This window comes from Ornithorhynchus anatinus, chromosome 4 (genome assembly GCF_004115215.2).
Source record: "Ornithorhynchus anatinus isolate Pmale09 chromosome 4, mOrnAna1.pri.v4, whole genome shotgun sequence".
NCBI lineage: Eukaryota > Metazoa > Chordata > Mammalia > Monotremata > Ornithorhynchidae > Ornithorhynchus > Ornithorhynchus anatinus.
Window position 1 is genome coordinate 103,712,425 of NC_041731.1, and position 15,529 is coordinate 103,727,953.

Consider the following 15,529-nt stretch of genomic DNA (forward strand, 5'->3'; position numbering starts at 1 on the left):
TTGTTAAGCGCTTACTGTGTGCAAAGCACTGTTCTAAGCACTGGGGATACAAGGTGATCACGTTGTCTCACGTGGGGCTCACAGTCTTCATCCCCGTTTTACAGCTGAGGGAAGTGAGGCACAGAGAAGTGAAGTGACTTGCCCAAAGTCAAACAGCTGGCAAGAGGCGGAGCCGGGATTAGAACCCATGAACTCTGACTCCCAACCCCGGGCTCTTTCCACTGAGCCAAGCTGCTTCTAAGACCATCCCTGCCCAGTGACGGGCTCACAGTCTAAAAGGGGGAGACAGACAGCTGAGCAAAACAGAACGAAACAAAAACAAGACATCTTCAAGATAAATAGAATCAAGGAGATGTACACCTCATTAACCAAATTAATAGGGTAATAAATGATATATACAAATGAGCACTGTGCTGAGGGGAGGGGAAGGGGGGAGAGCAGACGGCGGGGGCGAGGAGAGGAGGAGCAGAGACATGGGGACTCAGTCTGGGAAGGCCTCCTGGAGGAGGTGAGCTTCAGTAGGGCTCTGAAGAGGGGAAGAGATTGAGTTTGGCGGAGGTGAGGAGGGAGGGCGTTCCGGGACCGCGGGAGGACGCGGCCCGGGGGTCGACGGCGGGACGGGCGAGACCGGGGGACGGCGAGGAGGTGGGCGGCGGAGGAGCGGAGCGCGGCGGGGTGGGCGGTGGAAAGACAGAAGGGAGGAGAGGTAGGAAGGGGCGAGGTGATGGAGCTCTGGAGAGCTCCAATGGAGAGCTTTGAAGCCATTTAGGACAAATCTTTTCCCTCTCTAAGTATATCAACTCAAATTTGATGCCTAAAAGGTCACAAACCTCACATTGCTACTACTACTAATGATGATGGTGGTATTTGTTAAGCGCTCTGTGCCAAGCCCTGTTTTAAGCACTGGGGGAGATACAAGGTGATCAGGTCGTCCCATGTGGGGCTCACAGACTTAATCCCCATTTTAATAATGATGGTATTGGTTAAGCGCTTACTACGTGCCAAGCACTGTTCTAAGCACTGGGGTAGATACGAGATGCTCAGGTTGTCCCACGTGGGGCTCACGGTCTTAATCCCCATTTTACAGATGAAGTAACTGAGGCACAGAGAAGTGAAGGGGCTTGCCCGAGGTCACAGAGCAGGCGGAGAGTCCGGCAGGATGCGACCTCAGGGCCTTTGGACTCTCAGGCCACGCTGCTTCTCAAATTTATTCATTCATTCATTCATTCACTCAGTAGTATTTATTGAGCGCTTACTATGTGCAGAGCACTGTACTAAGCGCTTGGAATGGACAAATCGGTAACAGAGACGGTCCCTGCCCTTTGACGGGCTTACGGTCTAATCGGGCGAGACGGACGGACAAGAACGATAGCGATAAATAGAATCGAGGGGGAGAATAAAACAATAGCAGATAAATAGAATCAAGGTGATGTACATCTCATTAACAAAATCAATAGGGTGATGAAGATATAGTACGAGTACAGGGCCGAGGGGAGGGGACGGGAGGGGGGAGGAGCAGAGGGAAAGGGGGGAGAAGAGGGTTTAGCTGCGGAGAGGCGAAGCGGGGGGTAGAGGGAGCAGAGGGAAAAGGGGAGCTCAGTCCGGGAAGGCCTCTCGGAGGAGGTGAGCTTTAAATTTAGAACTGCCGCTTCTGCGTCTCGGAACTGGATTCTAATCCCGGCTCTGCCAACCGTCTGCCGTGTGTCCTTGCGCAAGCCACTCAACTTCTTAGGGCCTCCTCTTCCCTAGCCGTAATACGGGGGTTCAGTACCCGTTCTCCCTCCCCCTCAGACGGTGAGCCCTATGGTGGGGCAGAGATTATAATAATGTTGGTATTTGTTAAGCGCTCACTATGTGCCGAGCACCGTTCTAAGCGCCGGGGGAGATACGGGGTCATCGGGTCGTCCCACGGGAGGCTCACAGTTAATCCCCATTTCACAGATGAGGGATTTGAGGCCCAGAGAATAATCATGTTGGTATTTGTTAAGCGCTCACTATGTGCCGAGCACCGTTCTAAGCGCCGGGGGAGATACAAGGTCATCGGGTCGTCCCACGGGAGGCTCACAGTTAATCCCCATTTTCCAGATGAGGGAACCGAGGCCCAGAGAAGTGAAGTGACTCGCCCACAGTCACACAGTTGACAAGTGGCAGAGAGCCGGGATTCGAACTCATGACCTCTGACTCCCAAGCCCGGGCTCTTTCCACTGAGCCACATGTCTGACCTCATTACCTCCCATCTCCTCCGCCGCTCAGGTCGGTGTTCGGCCCGTAGTAGACGCTTAACGGACGCCAAAATCGTCGTCGTCATCAGGCTGCAGGTCAAACTAAAGGTCCTCAGACCCGTAGCGTCGTCGTCCGACTTTCTCTGCGGCGGTGAGACGTGGACCTCACCCTAGCACCGGTCCGGCTTCCACAGCGGTTAATCATCATAACGGTAATTGTTGAGCGCTTGCTATTTGCCGGGCACTGTACCGAGCGCTGGGATAGATAGAAGCAAATCGGGTTGGGCCGAGTCCCCGGCCCACGTGGGGCTCACGGTCTCGATCCCCATTTTCCAGGTGAGGTGACTTTAGACGCCCCCTCTCAGGGTGGCACCTGGAGAGTTTCTGGTCCTCTGTCAGCCTCGACTATAGGAGGGAGAGTCCGGCGGAGGCCCGTCCGTCCCGTTCCTAGCTCGGGCGGTCGCCAAACTCATTCTCTTCCCCTCTTCAAAGCCCTACTGAGAGCTCACCTCCTCCGAGAGGCCTTCCCAGATTGAGCTTCCCCTTTTCCCTCTGCTCCCTCTCTGCTCCCCCTTCGCCTCCCCTCAGCTAAGCCCCCTATCCCCCCCCCCCCTTCCCTCTCCCTTCCCCTCCCCTCAGCACCGTGCTCGTCCGCTCATTTGTCTATATTTTTTATTACCCTATTTATTTTATGAAGGAGACGTCCATCCCCTCGATTCTATTTATTGCTATTGTCTTAAAGAGACGTCCATCCCCTCGATTCTATTTATCGCTACTGTTCTTGTCCGTCCGTCTCCCCCGATGAGACCGTGAGCCCGTCAACGGGCAGGGACCGTCTCTATCTGTTGCCGATTTGTCCGTTCCAAGCGCTTAGTACAGTGCTCTGCACACAGTGAGCGCTCAATAAATACTATCGAATGAACGAGTGAATGGCTGGCGAGTGGCAGGCCATCAGCTACGACTCAAAACTCACCCGGGTTGGGCAGCAGCGGCAGGGGAGAGAGTCGAGGGTGGAGACTCAAGTAGACGGAAGACGGGAAGAGAACTCTACGGATCCACTACCAGAAGGATGGCCGATGGAGATGGGGCCTTCTGGGAGAGACAGTGTTGGTATTTGTGGGTATTTGTTAAGCGCTTACTATGTGCAGAGCACTGTTCTAAGCGCCGGGGTAGATACAGGGTCATCAGGTTGTCCCACGTGAGGCTCACAGGCTTCATCCCCATTTTACAGACGAGGGAACTGAGGCACAGGGAAGCGACTTGCCCACAGTCACCCAGCTGCTAAGTGGCAGAGCGGGCATTCGAACCCATGACCTCTGACTCCCGAGCCCGGGCTCTTTCCACCGAGCCGCGCTGCTTACCCAAGCACGAGTAAGAGATGAGCCCACGGCGTCGCCGTGGGTCGGAGACGACTCGACGGCATCATAATCATAACGGCATCTGTTACGCGCTCACCATGTGCCAAGCACTGGTCTAAGCGCTGGGGGAGAGACAAGGTCATCAGGCTGGGGGGCTCACCGCCGTCACCCCCGTTTTCCAGATGAGGGAACTGAGGCCCGGAGAAGTGAAGTGACTCGCCCCAAGTCATACAGCTGACGGAGGTGGGATTGGAACCCACGACCTCTGACTCCCCAGGCCGGGCTCTCGTCACAGAGCCACGTCGTTTCTCTACAATAATGACGACGGCATTTAAGTGCTTACTACGTACCAGGCGCTGCACTGAGCGCCGGGGTGGATACAAGCCCATCGGGTTGGACGCCAAGCCCCGTCCCCCGTGGGCCTCACGGTCTCGATCCCCATTTTCCAGATGAGGCAACTGAGGCCCAGAGAAGGGAAGCGACTCACCCGGGGGGTCACACAGCAGATAAGGGGCAGAGCGGGGATTGGAACCCGTGACCCCCAAGATGAGAATTTTCCCAAGGAGGCCGAGGCGGGAGCTGCCGCTTCAGTGCCAATGAGTCTCGGTCGAACATCGACTAGAGAGAGACTCAAGACGGTGAACCCGTCATTGGGCAGGGATGGTCTCGACCTGTCGCCGAGCGCTTGCTCCAGCGCTCTGGGCAGCGTGGCTCAGTGGCAAGAGCCCGGGCTTGGGAGTCAGAGGTCGCGGGTTCGAATCCCGGCTCCGCCGCTTGTCAGCTGGGTGACCGTGGGCAAGTCACTTCACTTCTCTGGGCCTCCGTGACCTCATCCGTCAAATGGGGATGAAGACTGGGAGCCTCACGTGGGGCCACCTGATGACCCTGGATCTCCCCCGGCGCTTAGAACAGTGCTCGGCACATAGTAAGAGAAGCAGCGGGGCTCAGTGGCAAGAGCCCGGGCTTGGGAGTCAGAGGTCATGGGTGCGAATCCCGGATCTGCCCCTTGTCAGCTGGGTGACCTTGGGCAAGTCACTTCACTTCTCTGGGCCTCCGTGACCTCATCCGTCAAATGGGGATGAAGACTGGGAGCCTCACGTGGGGCCACCTGATGACCCTGGATCTCCCCCGGCGCTTAGAACAGTGCTCGGCACATAGTAAGCGCTTAACAGATACCAACATTACTATTACTATTATTATGATGATGGTGATGATGATGATGATGATGATGATTATTAAGAGCGGGATGGGCGGGGGGTGGTCCGGAGGGAGGTGGGCGTGGCTGGAGAGCGGCGTGGGCGTGATTGACGGGTGGGGCGGTGGGCGTGGCTAGGGGAGGGGAGGGGCCAGGGCCGGGGCCTGGGGGGTGGGCGTGGCTAGAGAGCGGCGTGGGGTGTGATTGGTGGGTCGGGACGTGGGCGTGGCCAGGGGGAGGGGCGGGGCCAGGAGAGAGCCTCTACGTCAGAATGTGGGCGGGGCTATGGGCGGGAGGCGGACGGGGCTGGAGAGCGACGCGGGGCGTGATGGGGGGAGGTCGAGCGGTGGGCGTGGCTAGGGAGGGGGCGGAGCCCGGAGCTGGATGGAGGCGGGGCAGGGGACGGCGCGGGCGGGGCTCCAGAGCGCCGTGGGGGCGTGGCCGGGGACGGAAAGGGGGCGTGGCCGGAGAAGCCCCCGCAGGCGGATTGGTGGAGGCCGGGGGGGGCGGGGCGGGGCGGGGCGCGGCGGGAACAGGTGCGGCCGGCGCAGCTGCGCTCCCCTCCCGCCGGGGTTCGGGGGGAGGGGCCGAGCCAATGCCGTCCGCCCGTCTCCTAGCGACGGCCGCAGCCAATGGGAGGCGGCCCCGGGCCGGCCCCGGCGGGGGAACCTTAGCCCAGCTGCGGGGGCGGCGGGGCCGGGCCGGGTCGGGCCGTGCGGGGCTCGGGGGAGGCCGTGCTGCCCGCGTCCGCCGGGCTCGGCGCTGGGTATGTCTGTCTGTCTGTCTGTCTGCGTGTGTGTGTGTGTGTGTGTGTCTGTGCGCGCGGGGGGGAGGGGGGGGGGCGGCGGTTGCCGCGGGGCCGGGGGGGGGGCAGGGAGACTGGGCGGGGGGCCTGGGTGCGCGCGCCTCCTTCTCTGCGGGCGCGCGCCCGCCGCCGCACCTGCCCGGAGCCGCGCGCGCGCCCGGGCTCTCTGCGCGCGCGCCCGGGGGCGGTAGAGGAGACACTCTGTGTGCGTGCGTGTGTGTGTGCGTGCGTGCGATTAGGCCGTGGGGCAGGCACCGTCTCTCTCCGTTGCCCAATTCTCCATTCCCAGCGCTTAGTCCAGCGCTCCGCACCTAGTGAGGCGCTCAGTAAGTACGATCGGATGGATGAATGAATGGATGAATGAATGAGAGTGGGGGGGGGCGGGGGGGTGCGTGAGAGAGACTGTTGGTAGGTGAGGGACGGGTGTGTGTGTTGGGAGTGTGGGTGTATGAGAGTGTGTGCGTGGGAGACTGTAAATGAGAGACTCTGTGTGTGTGTGTGTGTGTGTGTCAGAGACGGTTGGCAGATGAGAGACTGTGTGTGTGTGAGAGACTGGTGTGTGTGTGAGAGGGAGAGACTGCTGTGTGTGTGTGTATGTGTGAGAGAGAGAGACTGGTGTGTGTGTGTGTGTGTGTGTGTGAGAGAGACTGTTGTGTGTGGGTGTGAGAGAGAGACTCTGTGTGTGTGTGTATGTGAGAGAGATTGTGTGTGTGTGTTTTATGTGTGTGTGTGAGAAAGAGACTGTTGTGTGTGTGTGTGAGAGAAAGAGACTGTGTGTGTGAGAAAGAGACTGTTGTGTGTGTGTGTGTGAGAGAGAGAGACTGTGTGTGAGAGAGGCTGTTGTATGTGTGTGTGTGAGAGAGAGAGACTGTTGTATGTGTGTGTGTGTGAGTGAGAGAGAGAGAGACTGTTGTGTGTGTGTGTGTGAGAGAGAGAGACTGTTGTATGTGTGTGTGTGAGAGAGAGAGAGAGAGAGAGACTGTTGTATGTGTGTGTGTGTGAGTGAGAGAGAGAGACTGTGTGTGTGAGAGAATGTTGTGTGTGTGTGTGTGTGAGTGAGAGAGAGACTGTTGTATGTGTGTGTGTGTGTGAGTGTGAGAGAGAGAGACTGTTGTGTGTGTGTGTGTGAGTGAGAGAGAGACTGTTGTATGTGTGTGTGTGAGAGAGAGAGAGAGAGACTGTTGTATGTGTGTGTGTGTGTGAGTGTGAGAGAGAGAGACTGTTGTGTGTGTGTGTGAGAGAGAGAGAGACTGTTGTATGTGTGTGTGAGAGAGAGAGAGAGACTGTTGTATGTGTGTGTGTGTGAGTGAGAGAGAGAGACTGTGTGTGTGAGAGAATGTTGTGTGTGTGTGTGTGTGAGTGAGAGAGAGACTGTGAGAGACTGTTGGCAGATGAGAGACTGTGTGTGTGTGTGTATGTGTGAGAGAGAGACTGTTGTGTGTGTGTATGTATGTGTGAGAGACTGTTGTGTGTGTGTGTGAGAGAGAGAGACTCTGTGTGTATGTTAAAGAGAGAGAGACTGTGTGTGAGAGAGAGACTGTTGGCAGATGAGAGACTGTGTGTGTGTGTGTGTGAGAGAGAGAGAGAGACTGTTGGTAGAGGAGACTCTATGGGTGTGTATGTGTGAGGGACTGTTGGCAGATGAGAGATTGTGTGTGTGTGTGTGTGTGTGCTTGTATGAGACTGTGTGTGTGTGTGTGAGAGAGAGGCTGTTGGTAGATGAGAGACTCTGTGTGTGTGTGTATGTGTGTGTGAGGGACTGCTGGTATGAGAGACTGTGTGTGTGTGTGTGTGTATGAGACTGTGTGTGTGTGAGAGAGAGAGAGAGAGAGAGAGAGAGACTGTTGGTAGATGAGAGACTGTGTGTGTGTTGTGTGTGTATGTGTGAGGGACTGTTGGTAAATGAGAGACTCTGTGTGTGTGTGTGTGTGAGACAGAGAGAGACTGCTGGTAGATGAGAGACTGTGTGTGTGTGTTGTGTGTGGATGAGAGATTTTGTGGATATGACTGTGAGAGAGACCCTGTGTGTGTGACTGTGTGCGAGAGGCTGTGTGCGAGACACGGTGTGAGTGTGTAGGGGACTGCCCCCTGCCCCCCGCCCCCCGCCGGCCAGAGGCACGAGGGACCGGACCGAGGATTCGTCCACCTGGCAGGAAGGGATGGGGCGGAGAGGGTTTGGCCCCGGCCCCGAACGATAATCCTAAATAGCCCCCTCTCTCTCTAGACTGCCAGCTCCTCGTGGGCAGGGGATGGGCCTAGCGACTCGGTTGCACTGTGCTCTCCCGAGCGCTCAGTACGGTGCCCTGCGCACGGTAATCACTTGAGAGGAGCGGGTGCCGCCTATTTATCTTGAGGCCTGTTGACTTGTTTTGATATCTTTCTCCCCCCAGCCCCCTAGACTTTAAACCCGGCGAGGGCAGGGATTGTCTCTCTCTATGGCTGAATTGTACTTTGCGAGCACTTAGCACAGTGCTCGGCGCACGGTAAGCGCTCAGTAAATAGGGCTGAACGAAGGAATGGAGCACAGGCCCGGGAGACGGAAGGACCTGGGTTCTGATTCTCCGCTCCGCCACCCGTCTGCCGTGTCACCCTTCTCTCCCCTGTGCCTCGGTTTCTACGTCTGTAAAATGGGGATCAGGACGGTGAGTTTGTATCTACCCCAGCACTCAGTGCAGCGTGGGGCACGTAGTGATGCACACGGAACCGTAAAAAAACCTTCGACGGATAGGAATTGTCTTTCTGTTGAGTGCCGAAGCCGGGATAGATGCTGGCTGCGTCGGGGAGGGAAACTGGGTGTTTAATCCCCATTCTGCGGCTGAGACGACAGAGGCACAAAGAAGTCAAGTGGCTTCCACACGGCGGCAAAATGATGTCCTGACTCCCCGTCCGGTGCTCGTCCCCCGGCCCGGGCCAGATTTCTGCTTCCCCTGCTGAGCGAGGAGGGCACGCTTGTGTGTGGTTGTGAGATCGATGCGGGGCAGGGGGAGGTTCTTGGGGTTCCTGGCTTCCGGAGCTGGAAGCGAGTTAGGGAAACAACGTGGCCCAGTGGAAAGAACACGGGCCTGGGAGTCAGAGGGTCTGGATTCCAATCCCAGCTCCAAAAACTAGTCGGCTGCGTGACGTTGGGCAAACTCTAAACCCCTCTCTGCCTCCTCTGCAAAATTCCGGTTCTCCCTCCTGATAACAACAATGATGTTGGTATTCGTTAAGCGCTTCCTCTGTGCCGAGCACTGTTCTGAGCGCGGGGGGAGATACAGGGTCATCAGGTTGTCCCACGTGAGGCTCACAGTTAATCCCCATTTTACAGATGAGGTCACCGAGGCACAGAGAAGTGAAGTGACTTGCCCACAGTCACACAGCTGACAAGTGGCAGAGCCGGGAGTCGAACCCGTGACCTCTGACTCCCAAGCCCAGGCTCTTTTCACTGAGCCAATAATGATGTTGGTTTTTGTTAAGCGCTCACTATGTGCCGAGCACTGTTGTAAGCGCGGGGGGAGATACAGGGTGATCAGGTTGACCCACGTGAGGCTCACGGTCTTCATCCCCATTTGACGGATGAGGGAACCGAGGCGCCGAGAGGTGACTTGCCCAAAGTCACACAGCTCTCAGGTGGCGGAGCCGGGATTAGAACCCAGGACCTCTGACTTCCAAACCCCTGGTCTTCCCACCGAGCCACGCTGCTTCCACTTAAACCGTATGGGATCTAATGATCTTTTATCTACCCCCGGGACTTAATTAATGTTGGTATTTGTTAAGCGCTTACTATGTGCCGAGCACTGTTCTAAGCGCTGGGGTAGACACAGGGGAATCAGGTCGTCCCACGTGGGGCTCACAGTCTTCATCCCCATTTTACAGATGAGGGAACTGAGGCCCAGGGAAGTGAAGTGACTTGCCCACAGTCACCCAGCCGACAAGTGGCAGAGCTGGGATTCGAACTCATGAGCCCTGACTCCAAAGCCCGTGCTCTCTCCACTGAGCCACGCTGCTTCTCCAGCTTAGACTTAGACTAGCGCTTGGCGCATAGTAAGCGCTTCACAAGTTCCGCAGTTGTTATTATCAGGGGCTGAATTGTCACTTAGAGACCGCGTGGTGGTCTTTGCTGGGGGTAAAGTGTGATGTCGCGGCAGGTTTAAGTAGGGCAGGAGTTGGGGGGGTTTCTTTGGAGAAAGTGAAGGGGCCAGAGGGAGAACAGCCTGCCTGACAGGGGATTTATTTGCAAATGAATGGCCCCAATAACAATTGCTTTCTGCACACTTCACTCTCTTCCCCGAAAAGGGGGGCTTGACAGACAATGCCGCCATTCAGAGCAGAGACCCAGGAAAAGGAGACCTACGGAGGGATTCTCATTCCTGCGTCTCTGAGGTGCAGTTCCTCCACATTTTCTCCTCCATTCTCATCTCGGTATTTGGCACGGTATGAAATGGTGCGAGTCGATCCCTTCCTCAAATACAAATTAGGGGTATTGGAATGGGAGAGAAAGGGCTAACTCCTTCGTGCCCGCCCACTGCCAGGCTGTCGATATCAAGGATGTGAGAAGACGGCCAACTGCGGGCGATTTCAAGTTATAAATTCAGCGTGAGGGGTTTCGTGGTCCTGAAGACATTGTGGTTTGGGAAGGAATATGGTAGGAAGACTGTTTGGAAGGGGATTTTGCAGTAATGTTGGTATTTTGTTAAGCGCTTACTATGTGCAGAGCACTGTTCTAAGCGCTGGGTTAGACATAGGGGAATCAGGTTGTCCCACGTGGGGCTCACAGTCTTTATCCCCATTTTACAGATGAGGGAACTGAGGCACGGAGAAGTGAAGTGACTCGCCCACAGTCACACAGCCTGACAAGTGGCAGAGCCGGGATTCGAACCCATGACCTCTGACTCCAAAGCCCGGGCTCTTTCCACTGAGCCACGCTGCTTCTCCAAAGATGTGCTAGTGTTGCGGACCGAGTAGAAGTGATCCGCAATGGGCGGGAGAAAGTTGATCAGTTGTATTGAGCGCCTGGTCTGGGCGGAACACTGTACTAAGCACCTGGGCGACACGTGGTAGATACGTTCCCTGCCCATAACGAGCTTAGAGTCTGGGGGCGTTGGGGACGGGGGGAGACAGACATTAATATAAATGAATTTATGGACGTGTCTTAGTGCTGTGGGGCCGAGGGAAGGGCGAGTCAAGGGTGCAAATCCACGGGCGATGCAGAAGGGAGCGGGAGAAGAGGAAAGGAGGGCATAGTTGAGGAAGGGTCTCGGGGATGTGGGGTTTTTTTAAATAAAGCTTTGGAGGTGGGCAGAAGGATGGCCTGTTGCCTGCGAAGAAGGAAGGCGTTCCAGGACGTGGTTGGGAGGTCGGCGGCGAGACAGACGAGATGGAGGTCCAGTGAGTTGGTTGGTGTTAGAGGGGCAAAGTAAGTAGGCCGTGATCTAGCAGGAAATCAGGGAGGTAAGCTAGGCGACGGCAAGGCGAGCGAGGGCTTTAAAGCCCACGGTAAGGAATTTGGTGCGGGAGTGGATGAGCAACCACCGGAGGTTCTCGAGGAGCGGGGAAACGTGGACCGAACGGTTTCGTGGAAAAAATGATCCTGGCAGCAAAGTACGGACTGAAATGCGGAGAGACAAGGGGCTGGGAGGTCAGTCAGCAGTGAGGCTGATGCAGTAATCAAAGCAAGATTTATTAAGTGGCGGAGTGCCCTGATTTCTCCCCTTCTCGCAGCCTCATATTTCCTCCTCCCTTCAGGCCATTTCAACTTGGATGTGACACCTCAAATATCACATGTCCGAGAGAGAATTCCTTACCTTCCCACCCAAACCCTGCCCTCCCCCTGACTTTCCCATCACTCTAGACAGCACTACCGTCCTTCTGTCTCCCAGGCCCTTAACCATGGCATTATCCTTGGCTCCGCTCTCTCTTTCAACCCGCATATTCAATCTACCGCTAAATCCTGTTGGTTCAACCTTCGCAACTTCACTAGACTCCTCCTCTTCCTCTCCGTCCAAAGCGCTGCCACGTTAATCCGAGCACTTCTCCTATCCGGCCTTGACTTCTGCATCAGCCTTCTTGCTGATCTCCCTCCCTCTGCCTCTCCCCATTTCAGTCCATACTTCACCCTACTGCCTGGATCGTTTTCTTACCAAACCCACCCACTCCTCAAGAACTTCGAGCAGTTGCCCATCCACCTTGGCAAACAGAACAGCCACACCCTAGGCTTTAAAGTAAAGTACGAGGGAACAGTACTTTACCTCCCTGATTGCCTACCTCAACCCAGCCCGTACACTTCACCTACTCCCTCTACCTCAATAATAATAATGATGGCATTTGTTGAGCGCTTACGATGTGCAAAACACTGTTCTAAGCGCTGGGGGGGGAGACAAGGGGATCAGCTTGTCTCACGTGGGCTCACAGTCTTAATCCTCATTTTCCAGATGAGGTCACTGAGACACAGAGAAGTGAAGCGACTTGCCCAAAGTCACACAGCTGACAAGCGGCGGAGTCGGGATTAGAACCCATGACCTCTGACCCCCAAGCCCGAGCTCTTTCCACCAAGTCACGCTGCTTTTCTGCAGCCAACCCCTCCCTCGTGTCTTGGAACACCTTCCCTCTTCAAGACAGACCTTCGCCTCTGTCAAAGCCTTATTAAAAAACCTCCTCCTCCTCCTCCCTGAGGCCTCACTTTCTCTTCTTCCTCTTTTTTTTTTAACGGTATTTAAGTGCTTACTATATGGTAGGCACCGTACTAAGCGCTGGGTAGATGCAAGGTCATCAGGTTGGACACGGTCCACGTCCCGAATGCGGTTCACAGTCTGAACTGCCATTTTACAGATGAGGCACAGAGAAGTGAAGTGACTTGCCCAAGAACACACAGCAGACAAGTGGCGGAGCCGGGATTAGAACCCAGGCCCGGGCTCCATCCACTAGACCATTGCCCTTGCAGTAGGATTTGCATCTTTACTCAGCCCTCCCTCAGTCCCTTAGCTCTTAGGTGCATAGCTGTAATTTAGTTTATATTAATACCTGTCTCCCTCTCTGGACTGCAAGCTCCATGGGGGCAGGGAATGGATCCACCAACTCTATTATAATGTTCTCTCCCGAGTGCTTAGTACAGTGTGCCCAGAACACGCTCACTAAATACGGTTGATTGATTTCTGCGCTAACGGTTTGGATGGAGAGGAGAGGGCAGATTTTAGCGGTGCTCTAAAAGTTGAACTGACGGAAGTGGTGATGGATCGAATACGTGCGCTGAATGAGAAAGATGGGTTGAGGATAACGCCAAGTTAATTAATGTTGGTATTTGTTAAGCGCCTACTATGTGCAGGGCACTGTTCTAAGCGCTGGGATAGATACAGGGTCATCAGGTTGTCCCACGTGAGGCTCACAGTTAATCCCCATTTTGCAGATGAGGTGAGGCACAGAGAAGTGAAGTGACTTGCCCACAGTCACACAGCTGACAAGGGGCAGAGCCGGGAGTCGAACCCATGACCTCTGACTCCGAAGCCCAGGCTCTTTCCACTGAGCCACGCTGCTTCCCAAGTTCACGGGCTTGGGAGAGTGGAAGGATGGTGGTGCCGTCTACAGTGATGGGAAAGTCAGGGGAGGACAGGGTTTGGGTGGGAATATTAAGAGTTCTCTTTGGGACGTGATCCCGATTGAAAATGAAGGACGTATTTTGGAAGCTTTAGACTGATCATCAGGCGGGAAGAACAGATTTAAAGTCTTTAAGTCTTTAGCATCTGTCAGGGTGTTGTCCAGGTAAAGCTGTGGAGGCAGAGAGTAGATTAAATGAAGTAAGCGAAAAGACCTTGGATGTTCAGCGTGATGAGACTCTACAGCAAGCGTGAGCTGATAAATTTCCAATTATTATTATTATTTTTTTTTTACAGAAGTAGACCAACAAGGAGTAAAGTGTGTAGTAAGTAACTTGACCTTCAAAGCTTTTGTTATGGGATGTATATTTTAGACTCTGTGCTTGATATTTAGTCACTCAACACCCCTTCCCTCTTTGTCTTCCCACCCGTACGGCAGAGCTAGTGTCTTCTGTTAGGAGGATTAAATAACTGAGGTGCTCTTGGAAGATAACTATGCAAGTAACATTTTTTTTTCTTCCCCAAGAATTCAGCGTGTGGGGCGGACAGTACTGTGATAGTTGTTCTGGGCATCCTAAATGCGAAATGGAAGTAAATCAGTAAACCAAAGCATATTAAGGGTTCAAGTGATTTGTTCCAAGGTTACCTGGGGTCACACTCGAAGCCGAGATTCCAGCTGTCTGAAATCTTGACTTCCCGACGTGTGTTCCCGTAACTGGGCCATTCTCCTCGTGGTATATAAATGAGAATAATTACTGTCCTGTATCCACAGGATTTCAGAAGGTTTAGTGTCGGTCTGGATTTGTGTTCTGTTTTTTGGACAGATCGTTTAGTAGACAGAGTCGCGTCAATGCTAAAGCTTTTGTAGTCTTGTGGATGTGAGAGAGGACCTTGAGAGGAATAACGTATTCATCCTAGAGTCACCAGGGGATTTGGAAAGGCAAAATCAATCAAGCCGAGCATTGGTCCTCTTAATAAATAATGCAGTTTGTACATTTGATTGTAAAACTTCTCGCAACTCGTATATGAACAACCCGAGAAGAGAGGCTCAAACGTTGTAGTGCATACAAAGGGAATTAGACTTAAAGGTAATACGTGTGATATTTAAGCACACACTGGGGTAGATGCAAGATAAATCGGTCACAGTCCCCATCCCATGTGAGGCTCACGGTCTAAGTAGCAGGGAGAACGGGTATTGAGTCCCCATTAGGTTATGGTGATGAAACTGAGGCCCAGAGAAGTTAGGTGACTTGCCCAAAGTCGCACAGCAGTCGTGGCAGAGTTGGGATTAGAAACCAGGTGATCCGACTCCCACTAGACCACATGTTTTCTTTTTGAGACTCGTGAAGGACATACACGAGAAGCAGCGTGGCTCAGTGAAAAGAGCACGGGCTTGGGAGTCAGAGGTCATGAGTTTGAATCCCGGCTCTGCCACTTGTCAGCTGTGTGACTGTGGGCAAGTCACTTCACTTCTCTGGGCCTCAGTTCCCTCATCTGTAAAATGGGGATTAACTGTGAGCCTCACGTGGGACGACCTGATTACCCTGTATCTACCCCGGCGCTTAGAACAGTGCTCGGCACATAGTAAGCGCTTAACAAATACCAACGTTATCATTACACGTAGGGACTCCACGTCTCAAGATGCTTCAGCAGCATTGTTGACGTTTCTAAATCTGGAGGAGCCGTGGGGAAATGAGACAATTTAAAAATCCACAACAGGGAGAAAGCCTGAAGGGGGTGGAGGTTTCCTTTTTTATAGTATTTAAGTGCTTACTATGTCTCAAACACTGTTCTGAGGACTGGGGGAGGTACAAGTTAATTAGGTCGGTCACGGTCCCTGTTCAGCGTGGGGCTCACAGTCTAAGTAGGAGGGAGAAGGCTCATCCTCTCCCGACCGGATGACTGCATCAGGCCTCCTTTCTGACCTCCCAACCTCCTGCCTCTCCCCACTTCATACTTCATGCTGCTGCCCAGATTATCTTTCTACAGAAATGTTCTGGGCATGTCACCCCCCTCCTCAAAAATCTCCAGTGGTTGCCTCTCTACCTCTCTGTCAGACAAAAAATCCTCACTTTTGGCTTCAAAGCTCTCCATCACCTTCCCCCTTCTTATCTCACCTCCCTTCTCTCCTTCCCCCGTCCCAGCCCACACACTCTGGTGCTAAACTTCTCACCGTGCCTCATTCTCGCCTGTCGGGCCCCCCCCAGCCCCCGTCCTACCTCTGGTCTGGAACACCCTCCCTCCTCACATCTGCCAAACTAGCTCCCTGCCCTCTTCAAAGCTCACCTCCTCCAAAAGGCCTTCCCAGACTAAGCCCCCCTTTTCCTCAGCTCCCCCTCCCCTCCGCGTCACCCTGACTCGCTCCCTTTGCTCTACCCCCC

General features: G+C 54.4%; 1 protein-coding gene across 3 annotated transcripts in view; it reads left to right on the forward strand.

The window, feature by feature from the left end:
* Positions 1-15,529, forward strand: part of LOC100079222 (SSX family member 2 interacting protein) — a 130,019-nt gene that overhangs the window by 50,263 nt on the left and 64,227 nt on the right. The window contains exons 1-2 of one of the 3 annotated variants that reach the window (XM_029062579.2): positions 5,478-5,541; positions 13,446-13,474. The exons of 1 other annotated variant lie outside the window; for it this stretch is intronic. The gene's annotated coding sequence lies outside the window, so the exon portion shown is untranslated. Of the gene's footprint in view, positions 1-5,475; positions 5,542-13,445; positions 13,475-15,529 lie in introns of those variants that run through there. One more of the 3 variants, XM_029062580.1, reaches the window with a different exon arrangement.